The 14,788-nt window shown below is 40.4% G+C and overlaps 1 pseudogene; it reads left to right on the forward strand.

Annotated features, from left to right (window-relative positions):
- Positions 1-8,932: 8,932 nt before the first annotated feature.
- Positions 8,933-14,788, forward strand: part of LOC129673107 (ornithine decarboxylase-like) — a 169,431-nt pseudogene continuing 163,575 nt past the window's right edge.

Genomic DNA, 14,788 nt, shown 5'->3' on the forward strand with positions numbered 1-14,788 from the left:
TTTCAGTACAATTCAGAAAGTTCCATAAACCTTAGCATAAGAAACTTAAAAGCATTACATACACCCCCACCACCTTTTTCAGCTGAGGAATGTATTTTATGGGCTCTGCCCAGGAGAGTTCATTATTGCAAGGCTGTCTGAGGCGCCTAAATAATTAACCTGTACCCAATATACTTGTGAAATTATTGCCTTAAGTTCACCTTGGTGACTGTTTGCCATTAAATTATTAGAATAAATAATTTATATCAAAATGTGGACTTGAGAATGCCATTAAAACCAATAGGACTTATTCATTATTTGTAAGAAATTAGATAAAATACACTTCCTTCAATGCCCACTGTCTTGTTCTATGAACAATGTGTTGGCTCCATGGTTTTGTGGAAGAATAGATGAAGAATTCCTGGGCTGATTAGTTATCTAATTATTAGATGTGTGAAATACCCTATGATAAGTGTGCACGGAAGAAAGGGTGGGTGTCTGTGTGAAGCTAGGAAGATACAAGACTCAATAAAATAAAAGCAAAATGATTCTTAGGTGGTAAAAAAAAATGTAACAGAGCAATTCATTTTTTTAATTTCAATAATGGCAACAATTACTGAATTTTTGTTGCCTAAAATCACTGGAGAGTTTTACCCCAAAAAATTCCCATCAGTGGGACAAGGGTAAGACTGAAAAATATTATTAAGAGAGGTCTGGTTGGACATACTTTTAGACCCAACACTTGGAAAGCAGAGGCAGATGACTCTCTGAGTTCAGGCCTGCCTGTTCTATACTACAAATTCTAGGCCAGTCAGGGACACATATCAAGACTTTGTCTAATTAGAAAGAAGAAAAACTTATTATTTAAACAAATATTGAAAGTGAGTCTGGGGCAGGTAGGTAGTATGGGTCAAATTTCAAGAAATACTTGTCTGTGATTTGATGTGTCTGGCAGTCCAATGGACAAAGTTCCTGCCCCGTGCTTGCACAGCTTTGGTGTCTGATTTTCTGCTATCGTTTAGTAAATATAATCGTCTCTATGGCAAATACTTTGCCCTGCTGCAAAAGAATACTCACCAGGACACCTGCAGCTCTGACTTATGGAGTCGTCTTCAGCACCTCTTTCACTTCTCTGAGGACATTCTCTCAACATGGCTCTTTTCCAACATTTTTAGGGTAATATAGTAGCTTTCCTGTTAAGGGCTGTGATGAAAATGATGTCAAGGGAGGTGACTGGAGTCTGGAATTGGGCCTCACCCAGGAGAGGCAGCAGTGTTCACACAGCACTGGTGGAAGATGCTGCTGCTATCCCCATGTTTGGCTTTCCACACATCATCGGGGCTGACCTCATCTCCCAACCTGGCCTCGCTCTGAGGTGTTTTCTTGTCATTGCAACCAAGTTTCACATCAGCTGAGAGAGAAAACACCCCAAGCAGCTAGTTTGCATTCTGTTGAGTGTTACATAAACTATTTTAAATTAATATTCCCAAGATTGCCAAGTCAGGCTGCAAAAAAAACCAGGGAAACTACTGTTGAGAAACTGCTGTTCAAAATGAAATCATAGGAAAAGAATGGACTGAGGGATTTTAATGGAAAGTGAATCACATGTGTAAGGGGATGACTGGGGAAGAAAGAGTTTAGAAGATTAGTAAGGCTGTGTTCTTGGAGAGCCACGGAGACAGGTTGAAAAGGTGGGCCACAGAGAACTGTTAATCGCCTAAGTTTTGTGAAAATTGACCAGTCACTGAGCAAAACTGTAACTAGATGTAGTTTCAAAATGTTTCAGGATGGAAACAACCTCAGAGTTTACAGACATTTTAAAGCTTCCATACTCCTGATTTCACATATTGTCAATGCCCTTCAGGCCAGCAACCTACTCAGCCTGGTAAGGGGTGAGACAGACAAATCAGAGGTCTAATACGGTCCTGTCTCTCTCTTATGTGGCACGTTTATCCTATGTGCCAGCTTCTCTTGTATCTAGATATGTGGCTGACCTAGCTGGCCAATCTGAAGGAAAAGCAGGTCCCTGCGGGCTTGTATTAGAGCTTGGGCCTCCATTGTAAAAATTACGAGCAATTTAACCCCTCAGAGGGGCAGTTTAATTCTGCAAACTGAAGGCTTGAAGGCTTGGAATCAGTCTCACAGGGGCAGAGCAGAGCGCCTGGGCCACCGTTCCACGAGGCAACTGTGAGGAAAGAGTGAGAATCAGAGTCCTTGCTCTTTTCAGCCTGAGCTTCACTTACTGGTTTTTGAATTAAAAGTCCACAAGGCATCGTGGTGGTGACCACGATAGGATGCTGGGAGTTCCCTTCATTCACAGCCCATGAGCCCTTTCTTCTGTCAGGCCAGCTTCCTGGGTTGAGCATTGTCTCCTTCACTTCTCTCATGTGCTCAATCTCTCACTGTTTCTCTCTTATCAGGACACTTACCATTCTATTTAGGGCTTTAGGGTATTTCCAGAAGAATCTGTCTTATCACAAGATCTCTAGCGGAATCACACTCGCCAAGCCATATAAGGTGACACTCGTGGAAACTTTGACTAAGAGATGGTGGCCATCACTTAGTTCATCACGAGAACTCTGGGTAAATTTTTACTTCCTAATAACCAGAGAGGCCTCTTTTCAGCCTCCTCCTTCCTTCTTTGGGGGATATTTTAGAGGGACTTTTCTGCCGGGGCTGCCACAATGACTTTGATAATCAGTGACCGACAGTTAGTACCCTTCACCCTGTTGACAGTAAGGACTCAGTTCTCAGTAGCACTGTGGCGCTGATGCACGGCCCCAAGAAGAGCATGCTTTCCAGTTTCCTGCTGGGTAGGATGGGCAGCCATACTTGCTAGTCACCCAGCAGCTGGGTAGCATTGTTTGCCGCTGGGTGCACCCTTGCCACTCTTCTGGACAAAAAAAAAAAAAAAATTGCCAGTGTGTGTCATTTTCTGTCAGAAAAACTTATGGCCGCATCTTTAATACTTCCGTAGAAGGAGAGGCATGCAGCGACACGAGAGAATGAAATTTCTGCTGCCCCCCTCTTTAGGGTAATGATTTGAATATTCAAAGTTGAAGAAAGTCAGTTCATCAGCTACTGAAGTTATAGTTCCCTCTTGTTTTAGTCATTTCCTACTACTTCATGAATACTTAAAACAGTTAAAAAGATAACTTTGAGGGTTTTGTTGGTTTGTTTTAGGTGAAAACTGAGAAGATGGAGTCTCTAGGAAAGTGTTTGCTATTTATCAGTTCTCCAGAGTCCATCTTATAAGCTGGATAGGGCACTGTGACACAGGTTTGTAATCCCAATGTTGTGTATTCCTGGGGCCTATGGCTAACAGACTAGTGAAATCAGTAAGCTCCATGTTCAGTTAGAGAATAGTTGAATATTTACAGAGGATGACACCTCATGTTGACCCACAAGCACAAACACACACACACACACACACACACACACACACACACATACTAACATGTAAGCACACATATACCATATACGTGTGTATGTAATATATATCGTACATATGCAAATACACATGCATAAGCAAACAATGTGCTAAGTTTTTCCTGTAACACAGGCTTTAACCAGGTTTCAAGTTCCAACATAATATAATTTAATGGGAGAGAGTTCTTGACATTAACAGGCAAAATTTATATTTAAAAGGCCTGGCTCCTGACATGTTAACGGATGTTGGCACCCACTACCCAGAGTAACTGACGGTTGTTATTATGCAGGACAAAGAAGTCCCTCCTTTGTAACTAAAGGTGTTTCAGGATGCTTGTTGCTCGTGGGGAGGGGTGGGCACCTGGCTCCCTCTTTTTTTCTTAGGGCAGCTTTATCCAAATAAAACACGGTGTGTTTCATCACCCATAATGGAAAGTGCCTGTCATTCCTTGATCATCATCATACGGTTGGTGGCCGGTGGATAATGGACTACTGAGTGTCAAGGTGACTGGCTTTCAATGCACACAAAACTAAAAATTATAGACCTGTCATTCCCGAGGCAGGCCACAATTAGCTGTCTGTGCAACTTGAAATATCCATTTTGCCAGCTAAGTAATCACTTGACTGGAGTTTTTCATTTTGGAAGCCTTTCTGAGCCTTTTGTGTGCAGGTCCTTTAAAGTATGGCTCCGAAAGTAAATAAACAGTGCACTTAATCAGATGGATTCCTTTTAGACACACCCCTTATCAAGCACACAGGCAAACTCTAATGTTGTTACAATAATAACAACAGTTCTGTGACTGAAGGACATAAGCCTTGGGTGCTTTGTAAGTGATGGGGAAAGTTCAAGTTGAAATGTGTGAGCCATGTCTGAATACCTTACTATCCAGGGCTAAGAAAAGAAAATGGAGATTTTCATCAGTTAGGTACCATGAATGGGCAAATAAGGAAGAAATAAAAATGAGGACGAGAAATTTCAGTGCTAGACATGTTCAGTGCTTCAAGACTATCCATCTACCAGTTTCTTAGGTAATTTTGCTTTCTTTGTATCTGTGTATTGAGAGCAAATCAGGGAGCCGGGTCTACACTGAGGCCAGAGTAAGATGTTGGGAGGCTTCCCCAAGAGCCCTCACTACCTTATTGGCTTGAGACACGGTCATTCACAGTGACTCAAAAGTTCATAGTTTTGTTTTGTTTGTTTGTTGTTGTTGTCGATTTTTAATTTTTTCTAGGCCCAACAAGTTTTTGGGATCCACACATCTCTGCCTCTCACCCCACCACTGGTTGGTGGGCTTGGGGTTACAGGCCCATACAGCAACGCTGGCTTTTTCTGTGGGGACTCAAACTCAGGTCCTCATGCTTACAGTTCAAGTGCTCTTACCATATCTCCAGCCCCTAGGTTTGATTTCTAATTTTCCACCTGAGCTCTGCCCTTTCTCTTTTTCACATAAAGGAAAATGGTGTCGGTGGAGTTTTTGTTGGAAAACAGCCTTGCAACTTCCATTTTAAGTACTCAAACCAGAAGTCTATAATGTCCGCTCTGAACCTAGATCCTCTGATGGAACACAGGGCTTTCCCATCTCCCTTCACTGCTTCCAGTCCACATTACTCTCCCTCTCACTCCAATGAGCTATGTCTAAATTTAAATTACCAAGCCACAAGGATACAAGAGAACTGAACAATCAATACAAATTAAGGGAAAGATCAGAAGTCTGAGTTCAGAAGTGTTTGAATGAAATTCTCCCGATAAGTCTTGGCATCCTCATGATTTTATTTAACTTTCCATCATAGTTTTGATTACTGGGAATGTTAGACAGGGTTACAAAGAACAGAAAAGATTTGTCTGGCACAGTCAAAGACCTGAATTTTTATTGTATTGAAATAGGTCCTAACTAGGCCGCTGATGGTGAAATATTGACTATTCTATTGTTTTGAGTGACTGACTGTCATATTTTACTGGGAATTGATTTCTGAGCTGCAGTCAAAGAGTGATTGAATTTCCAATTAGAGTCATTCTGTTGTGCAACTTGGGTTTTGCAAAGATCATTATGAGCAGCAACAGAGATTGGGTATAGGGCTTCTCTTTAATTCACCAGGTTTTGGTAGTATATTCACTTCCCATAGGACTGAAAGTATTTTGTTTATCATTTCCCTAAACAAAAGGTGGAAGCATAACTGAGGTTTACAGAAGGCTTGATTGTCTGTTTTATAAGACTCTTAACAACAAAAAAAGTTGGTTTGTCTTCTGTCTTCCATTTGGAAAAAAAAAATAACAGTAAGCAATGTCACTGATTTTTAATGATTAGTGGGGGCATGTGCACATACACAAACACACCACGCACAGACATGTAAAACCCTTTGACTGTGAAATGTCCATTAAAAATATAAACCGTGAGGAAAAGCAGGGGCTACATTCTCTACAGGAAAGCACATGTAAGTGCACAGAAGAGGCAAATGGGGACTAAACTAAGTGGAGTCGGATGAGTGCTAGTGAGTCACCTAGGAGGGCAAGAGCAGAGCTGTCATTAAAGGAATGAAAGAAGCTGCAGCCTGGCATCTTTCCTTGCCCTTATGTTGAGGTCACTCTGTTCTGAGCTGGCTGAAGATGTGGTAGGCAAAGGTACCTCCTCACAATGGGGGCAGGTTGTCTTTGGAACGTGTGAAAATCCTCCAGTGAAAGGAGATGTTCTTGTCCTTGGAGTCATAACATCCTTCTGGCATGGAGACGTACACACACTCGTGTGTTTTGCTCTCTTTACTACTTCTAATGTAGTTCCAAACTTGTCCCTATTTTCAGAGTTCTAAATGCCTGGGAGTTGAAGATACTGGCCCGAAGTGACTATTACTTGAAATTTATTATGGTAACATAAGTCGTAGAAATAGATCATCATCATCACATGTGAGTTAGGGTGAGTTTGACCCTACCTTTAGAAAGCGTTCGTTGCGTGCCACATGACTAGGATTACAGGGTGTCTGTAGAGTCTACAAATGAAAACTTTGTCAAAATGTTTTGCAGTAACAGTCTAGCAACTGTCTGGGTACAACTTATTAACTCCAGGTAGCAAAAAGTAGGGATCAGAAAGAGCCAAGGGACTTGGCAGGTTGGTTCTAGTGTTGACAGCGATAGTGACAGGTGTTATCTACTTTTCTATACTGGTCAAGTGTGTTTGGGTCTCAGTGGCGGTGTGCGAGTGTGCCATATGATAGACTGATGGAGCAGAAGCCTAGCAGCTCACAACTGACAGTTCCTGGGAATCCCAACTGCTAACATCCAGGGTAATGCTACCTACATTGTACAGACTTCCAGTTCTTTAGGTTACTTTAATAAAATCACGTTTTCTAAAAAGCCAAGAAGACTGATGCTCATGCAAACAAAGTAATTTGACCTAACGTGGGCAGTTTGCCAATGGTTAAGCTGGAATGAGGCTCTAAAGTTTCTGATTTCCTATGCAGGATATTTCCCCCCTAGGTGACTTGTTTTAATCGCAAGACTCAGAAAAGAAAGACAAATTCCAAGGTGGCACTGAATCCCTCTAAACTGTTTCAGAAAAGCTCTTAAAAGTCAAAATAATCATCCCATCTTACCAAATCCATCACACACTTATGTCCAGTACAAAACCATCATTTATTTATACATTAGTTAATCCATCTTTTACATTCATGACTTCAGCAGAGAAGAATCACATAAGCAGAGGAAATTCTTTATTTAAATTCTCCTTTCTTAGTGGGCAGGTAGATAAAGAATAAAACAGGAATTTTTATCCACTAAACTAACTTCCACAGTAGCTGTTTCCATGGACTTCCACCACCAAGCAGGAAATGGTACAAAGAAATTGTATCAGTGTAGATGTCAGAGAAGTTGGCTTTACACTTGAGGGGGTTGACATTATTTTTATTTTTATTTATTTATTTCTTAACCTTTTCCTGGCCCTGTCATTACTTTTAAAAGCAATACTCCATTTGGATAAAGTACAGAGTCATAACAAAGTCCTTCCTTTTAGGAGAATTGGATGAGAGCAAACTTTCGTAAAAGAATTATGTAAAAATACTTTGCGAATACAAGTAGCAAATACTTCATTTCTACTGAATGTAGCTGACTATGAGTCTCTAAGAAAAATCCAACATGCTTCTGTAAATTTGTTTTCATAGTTCTTGCTGTATTTGTATGGAGGTAAATGAGTCATAAACAAAATAAATGCAACAAGGAAGATTACATTGTTTGCAAAAAAAAAAAAAGTAGCAAATAAATTAAACTCTAAATTAGTGCAGACCTAATAATACAATGTTTTTCTCCAAGGCTCAGCTGCTTGGGAACATTTTCTGCCTATTTGAGTTCACTGATGCCTTGATGGTGTTTTCCTGGGAATAACCAGATTTACAAAAGGAATAGAGGTTAGCCAAGTTTTATGTCTCGGTGGAAATATAGACATATATATACAAACCATTAGAATTATGCATTACTATAAACAATCTTGAAATGATATGTGCATAGAGATTGGCCATTTAATGAATGTATTCATCCTCCTTAAGATCATGAGTAGGCTTATATCTTACACTAAAATATTCATAAATAATACAACAACTAAGTCAGCTTGGTATTAAAAGCAGAATTTTGTAATGCCTCTTAAATACCCACCTCTCTCAGTCCTATCGTTAAAAATGAAAAAGTCCTGTAGCTCCTCCGGCCCGTGGTCCCTACCAGCCCTCAAATGCATCTAGCTGTTCCGTGAGACCTTTTTTTTTTTTTTTTTTTTTCCTTTTCATAAAAATTATTCTGTCACACGCTGTGCCTGTATCTGTCGTTTTAGCTGAATTACATGTGAATTATACCTTAAATAGATTTCCCTACACTGGAAAAACGAACGCTTTCCTCCCCTTCTGAATATTTTAGACTTGTGTGAGTTCTCCAATATTTTTGTTTTTGTGCAAGGCCGCTAGCAAGGAGGCCTGGAGCCTTGAATGCTGACAGCCTCCATTAGCCTTAATGCGGGTCTCTTATCTCCCAGGCTCTCCTGAGCTCCCCCCCTTCGCTCTTTCTTGTCTGATGGTTCACTGACACCGTTGACAAGGCTGACACCACCAATCAGCTTCGGCTCAGCAAGGTCACTGTTCAGACTTGACTCGTGATTGGCTGCTGCGCTTCAGCGTGTTATTACTGTCTGATTTGATCGGAGGCAGGGGGTGGTCTCCAATCAAACAGAGAAAAGGTCCTAGAGAAGGTAATTAAATCCTGTCAGAGGCAATTATCGGTTCCAGGGCCATGACTCTGGCCCTGAATGCAGATGATCTGAAACTGTATTCTTGGAGAGATTCAAGAGGGCTCCTGGCATGGTTCATTCAGTTGGGCACAAAAGGAGCGGCAGGCTCTCCGCAAACAATCAGCTTTGTGTGCGGACCTTTTCTTCTGCTTTTTCCCCTTTACCCGAAGATTTCTGTTTTCGTTGGCTTAAAAAAACAAAATCCCTTTCAGACCCACGTTCTAATTAATCTAAGAGACAACGTTTTCCTTTCTTGTACATAAATAATGACAAGTTTTGCCAAAGAACTTCAGCCTCCAAACACAGGCCAGTTCAGACTGGCTTTACCAAGGCCAAAACATTCCGCGGAAGAACGGCAGTGGCTTCAGACCACTGAAAGGAGACTGTCACATTCCATGGGGCCTCAGAGGAAGACCCGAGCTGAGCGTGAGAATTCCATGTATGAACAATCTGGAAGTTTCTTCAAGGTACTCTGCCGGTGGCAGCCTGCGCTGAGTGGAAACGATTTATTTTCTTTTTACTTTTTAAATTTATGAGAAGGCTTTTTCTCTCACACTAAAATGATCATAAATTACACAGTGGCTACCAAGGCAGGTTAATATTAGAAGCAGAAATCTGTAATGCGCCTTAAATACCGACGCCCTCGCTGCAATTTTAAAATTTTAAAAATCAGACAGTGGTTTCTCCCTGTGGCTCTCTGCAAGCCCCGCAGGGAAAGGCTGCAGCCGATTTCAGAATGTAAGGAAAGTGCCTCCTCCTCGCAAAGGTTTAGGGGCTTCCATTTTTAAATGGAGGCCTAGATGAGCAAAACGGACAGGGAGGAATGATGTGCTTTCATTTGGGAAGAGAAAGCCAACTCCATTGGCACATGTTTACTCTTACAAAAATAGAGAGTTTCAGTTAGGCTTCCTGTGCGATTTCTGGTCGGCAGCTATTAACTAAATGAGATTTATGATATGGGGTTTCCGAGTAACTCAGGACTAGATGGTGAGTGCCTCTAGAATCCGCAAGTATTCGCTGCTGTCCACAGTACGAGGGCAGCGGGTTGTTTCTCTGCTTTCCTCTGGCCTCTGGCTTTCACAGACATTATGTAAATAACTGCTCCCCATAAACATCCAGTTGCCCAATGCATAGCCTAGATTTCATGCACTGTGTGTTGTTAGGACGGGTATGATTTTTATTTTTTTACAGGAATAAGTTGTTCAAAACACCATTAAAACAATTTCCGAGTTGCTGCTGATGAAACAGTTTAAACACTATGGTTTCTCCCCAGGGAACAGTTAACTTTCCTGTAATCTTGGCTGTTTTCTTTGTTTCTAAAACACCATACATATTCCTTAGTATGTGCGACTATCTGTTTGTTGAAACTAAATAGATACTCTAAGCAAAACAGATTTAAAAAAAAAAAAGTAGTCCTAGTGCATTAATCAGAATGAGGTATTAGGCTGGGAGAAAAATTGGTGGGAGACGATGTTTCTAATAATGGGAAATGCTTGGCCACTGGCGGGCTGGGTTGTAAAAAGCCTCAAGCCCACACTGCAGACGGGACTGTGAAAATGGCGTTTGATTCATTCTATATTGTGTTTTTGCAACATCAAAAGCTCCATCAACCTCTCTAATAAAGATAAAATGGATCCATATAAACAAACAAACTGCTCGCCAGCCTATGACATGTTTTAGGTCAATAGAAGGAAGGTTTACTGCTGGTGTTGAAAATTTTGTTTTACTTCATGGGAGAAACCTTTTTCTTTCTTTCTTTCATCTTCCTCCCTTCCTTTCTTTTCCATTAGAGTATTTATTTTTATTTAGCTAGTCATTGTATATTATCATGTAGCTCTGTTATCTGTGGTAGCTGTTTAATAAAGACCCCCTCAGAAAGAAAGATTTGTGAAAAAATAATGAAAGGAACAACACTTATAAACAGAGCAAAAGAAATAAATGAAAATATTTCCTCTAATAGTTAAATCAATGCTTTAAGTTTTGTTTGTTTTTAATGAGAAGAAAATGAGGCTGGAATATCCGTGAACACTTTTCTAAAGGATTTCCCCACCCTCCAGGAAGAGGCATCTTTTAGATTTGTCTTTAAAGTTGTCTTGCTGAATTGGAAGAACCTGGAGGGCAGGGCTGGCACCCTGTTCAATCTGGTATGCTCAGAAAACCGATAAGCAGAAGTCAGTATGGACTGGCACACAACCTCCTGAGCTCTAAACTGAGCATCTGTGTGGTATCTCCTCTCTCCTGAGGCAAAGCCTTCCAGACCGTGAGTAACTATATAGGAACATTCTTTGAGGGAAAGGGAGGCTCAACCGTGATCTGACTACTTTCAATCATATCAAATGGTCTAATCTGTACCCCCCCCCAAAAAAAAGAGGAGAATTTCTATGCCCCTTTTTAATTCTGTGCTGATTCAAACCTCAATCACCAGGACTCCTTCAAGGAAAAACATAACCGAGGTCATTATAATTATGAGGGCTAGCTGAGTGCATCACGTGTCTTTAAATGATTTGTAAACAGAACTCCCTGGGGAGTATTATGTTACATTCGGTAGTAAAATATATTTTAAAATTTACAACGTTTATGCAAAACATAGAAAATAATTCACCTTTATCTCCTTATGTTCTGTGGCTTTGGTCAGAGTTATTATTGTAAGGAGAAGAGAGAAATGTGCCTTTTAATTGGGTTTTTTTTTTTCAGATTTCTGGTGAGATTCCTAACATTACCAACCTCAGGAGTGCATAGCCCAGTTGGAAAGTCCACCGGGGTCCATTTTCAGGATGGTGCATATGGGAACAATAATTTATGAACTGTAATAAGAGTTGGGTATGCAATTCCCTGCCCACCATCAGGATAAGTGTACCCCACTGATTACTGAATGCACAGAAAATACTCGGCTAAATAAGATAAAAGCCATCTGCCCTTCTTGTTTGTAAGTTGGAATTTTTCAAAAGCAATTGAAAAAAAAATGAGCAACGTGAAAATCTCCATGAAGAAATATGTTTTAAGAACCATATATATTTAAGAGGTATGGATGTGGGGGTTGACAGTGAAAAATCATCTGAGCCTTTCCTCACAGGGGATGGAAAAATTAGTTTGCACTGTTGTGCGAGGCTGGTGTGAATTTGTCTCCTTGCTAGCTGCATATTTCTCCTCAAGGGATCTACAACCATATCAAGTTTTATTAATTTATTGGCTCTGCACTGAGGTGTATTGTAAGCCAACTTTAAGTACTTAATTTTGCTATTTGCTCACTGCTCATAAAAAGAGGCGGCTTTTCTGACAAACCCTGAGGATTTCTATAATCAACCGAGGATTAAAATATAAACACATTTAAATATGCTGTTTGTGTTTATTTTTTTAATTCACTGGTGGGGAATGGTGGTGGTAGTGGTGTGTGTGTGTGAAGGTGGACATGTTTGTGTGCATGTGGACATGTTGTAGAGGCCAGAGGTTGAGGTATTTTGATGTTTGATGTCTCTTTGTCACTCTCCACCTTATTATTGTTGTTTCGTTTTTAGACAAAGTCTCTCACAAATACAGAGTTCAGCATTTTGCCTATCATGGCTGATCAGCCAGCCCTTGGGATCCTCCTGTCTCCATCTCTCCAGCTGTGGAATTGCACATTTGAGCATGTGAACGCAGCTCAGCTTTTTAGGTAAGCTCTGGGAATCACATTTTGTTCCTTACACCAGCACAGCAGACACTTAACTGAGGGAGCTAACTCTCCAGCTCCTAATTTGTTTCTATATCTGTTTGAGTCAAAGTATCCCAGGTTGGCTCTGAATTCATACCGTAACTGAGGATGACCATGACCTCTCCATCCTCCTGACTACACCTCTCAAGTGCTGGCATCACCAGCATGAACCTATCCCGAGCTTGTTTGATATTAATGAGTGGTGATGTCCTTCATGGTTTGAAGGCTTAAGCATATATTCTTTAAGCAGTGATAGAGTGTTGTGGATTTGATGATGTGACTGAGGATGTTTTTTTCTTCTCCCTGTTTTCAGAAATTGGCAAATTCACTTGCTTTTGGTACATAAGAATGTGTGAATATGGTCATTGGGATTGGAATGAAAATGTCACAATGGTCTTGAAGTTGCCTGGCCAAGTCAAAGAATTATAGGGACATGTGGAGAGCTTGTGTTTGACACCACAAAAATCTGAGGCCAAAATATGCAAATGAAGAAAAGATAAAAGAAAATAATATCGACTTAGCAAGTGGAAAGAGGGAGGGGTACTACACTGGCAGTTAGATGGCCCAGATCTGGCTCAATCCTAGTGAGCTACCAGGAATCTTAGATGGGATCATTTCTACTCAGACTCTTTCATTTCCTTTTCCAACCCTAAGGTTGCCAGATAAAATGTAGGACCCACAGTAAGATCTGAGTGCCAGACAAATAATGAATAGGATTTCTATAAAATCATGTACGAAGTATCACACTAGATATATATTGTTTCATGATTGTGTGCGATTCAAGTTTTATTGGGTATTCTGTATTTTCTTTGCCAAATCAGACAACTTTGTGTGTCCCACTTTTCAGTGAAAGCTGGAATGCAGAGCTGGAGAGTTTGTGTTCTCCAAACCTGAGGTGATTGTGTTGGGTTAAAGCCTTCCGCTGATCAAATATCTGCTGAAAAGTCTGAGGTTCATTTTCTTGCCCTTTACACCTGTCACTTTTACAAACCTCTGAGAATACATTTTTCTCATACACTAATACCTGAACACCCTTGTTCATCCCCGGCCCCAATTAATCCTTTCTTTTTAACCCTTCTCCGAATTCTTTGTACAGTTCTCTCAAAGGCTCATCGTCCATTATTTATAAAAAAATTTTTTGAAGAAATAATTCAATTTTGCTACTATTAACATTATAATTATCATTAGTAAGTGTGTAGGTGTACAGGATAGCACATGTGTGGAGATCAGAGGAAGTCTGTTTTCTCCTTCCACCTCCAACTGGATTTCAGGCATCAGATTTAGGTCAAAGGGCTGGTACACAAAGAGTCTCAACCTGCTGAACCATCTCACTGGCCCAAGAAAGTCTCTTTGATAGAATTTTCTTCTGTCTCTTCAGAGTACTATTTTCCCCTTGAAGGTATTATTTCTGTCATGGCTTTCTTGAGTGGAGGCTAGTCTTGGTGAGTGCTCCAGCCATCCCAGAGCACAGGATAAACAGCATGGACTTGAGATTATTTAACCTGCAAAATTTGAACAAATAATTTGAGACATGGCTTTCACTTTTCCTTCTTGCATTTGGATTCTGTTATTACCTTTAAGAAACTCAGCACCCATGTAAAAACCTTACTGATGTCCTTTCCTTAGTTGATTGTTTTTTTTTCATCTTTGAAGAAGTTTATCTTTATCTGAAAAACAAAAAGACATAAGTATTATTACCTGTCAGCATGTGGAGAAGGAGAATGGTAGGAATAGAAAGGACACATAAATGAATAAAAGACCGGGTATCAGGCTTGTGACCTAAGAAGATAAAATCTTTTTTGATTGGAAGCTGAAGTTAAAACAAACAAATGGGAAACCTGACTGTAAAAATCAGCAATCAAGTTGAGATGGTTTAATCAAAATTTCTATTCAAAATAATTCCTTTTCCCAAATCTGTCATGAGCCATCTTTCCCCAAATGAGTACTCGAAAGAAGAAAACTGTGCTCAGAAACAGGCTCTCAAACTATCATAATTGCAGGGTGTCTATTGTTACAGAGCCTCAATGAATCTGATGTGTGTATAATACAAACCAATTCAAACAAGGCACAGTGTGCTAATGATGAGGAGTGAAGGCGTGTTTTATGAGTTTGGTAAGCCTGCTGGTGAACAGCCACTGATTGGGTGTGAGGCACTGAAGGACAGAGACACAGTGAAGATTCATCAAACTCCTGAATCGGTTTCAACTATCTGCAACTTGCATCTTACTTGTAGCTCTGTGAGCTGGAAGACAGCTGGGACAGTGAATTCTTGCCTTTCTGATCATCATTTTCCCTTTCCACAGTCAGCCCAAACTCTGGCAATCTATGACCACACACTACTAGCTTCAGCATGGGTGTGTCTTTTTAATCTCTTCTAGTCCAGCCATCCAGGCAACTCAAGCAAAACATTTTAAGTGACATCTGAGAAGGA

This window comes from Psammomys obesus, unplaced genomic scaffold (genome assembly GCF_907164565.1).
Source record: "Psammomys obesus unplaced genomic scaffold, mPsaObe1.curated_primary_1811, whole genome shotgun sequence".
Taxonomy (NCBI): domain Eukaryota; kingdom Metazoa; phylum Chordata; class Mammalia; order Rodentia; family Muridae; genus Psammomys; species Psammomys obesus.